General features: G+C 36.3%; 1 protein-coding gene across 1 annotated transcript in view; it reads left to right on the forward strand.

The window, feature by feature from the left end:
- Positions 1-959, forward strand: part of LOC113970607 (protein HIRA) — a 37,240-nt gene that overhangs the window by 33,756 nt on the left and 2,525 nt on the right. The window lies entirely within an intron of this gene.

Here is a 959-nt window from a genome sequence, read left to right on the forward strand (position 1 = left end):
TACTTTTGAGATTTGGGGGGGCAGGAAAGCATGCTCTAAACTTAATTGTTTTATGACTCCTCTTTATTGGATGGGTTAAGTATTGGAAAATTCTGTAATTTTCCAATTCAAATTCATGTAATATTTTTCTTAGCCAAACTGGGTTTTTTTACATTTTGCATTTAGTTTTTAGTTTACCACCTTTCTGGAGTAGGCCTACAAATTTTGAGTAGTTCAGTTGTTCTCAAAGGATCTATTTAATGAAGTCTTTGAGGGATTAGTCATCTAATGCATATTTTTAACACGTGGAAACATCAGCAGGGAATTGTGTGAGCCAGAGCAGACTCCTGTAGGTAGTTTAATAGCCCATCCTCATCCAGATTTGAATTAGATTTCCCAGGCAGATTTCTTTGCTACTTCTGTTCTTCACATCTAAGTTTAATTTTTTTTTCTGAGATAAACCATATAGAGTTGTATGATTTTATTGCTGTTCTCTAGAGGGAAGGGGAATTAATTGTGAAAAATATTTGAAATCCAAATAAGGTAACAGACCGAAAAATGTCCTTTTTGAAAAAAATTCTAATAACTGCTTATTTTTTCAAATTAGCCTTCTTATGGCAATACATTTATATGCAAGAAATCCTTTAAATGCTTTAATCTAACTTTGTATCTTGTGGTTTTTTTGTGACTTTTACCTGTGAGGGGCAAAGAAAGACAAAGGCAGTCATCTTAATTTCCTATAAACATTTAAGAGCCCCTGGTCACTGATAAACATGTGTTTTTAAAGAGAAGACAGATGAAAGGAGGAGAAAAAGGACAGGAGGCAGAAAACCCTCCGTGGACCTTGATACTTGGAAGTGGTCCAGTGGGGTGAAGGCAGTTTGCTCTGAAGTGCTGCCTTTGTCATGAAAAGCTCCAGCTCTGGAAGCATGAGGTGCCTGTGAGAGAGAAGTGTAGTGTAGCAAGGACTGCAGAAATAC

The sequence above is a fragment of the Neopelma chrysocephalum genome, unplaced genomic scaffold, assembly GCF_003984885.1.
Source record: "Neopelma chrysocephalum unplaced genomic scaffold, ASM398488v2 Primary Assembly neopelma1_77, whole genome shotgun sequence".
NCBI lineage: Eukaryota > Metazoa > Chordata > Aves > Passeriformes > Pipridae > Neopelma > Neopelma chrysocephalum.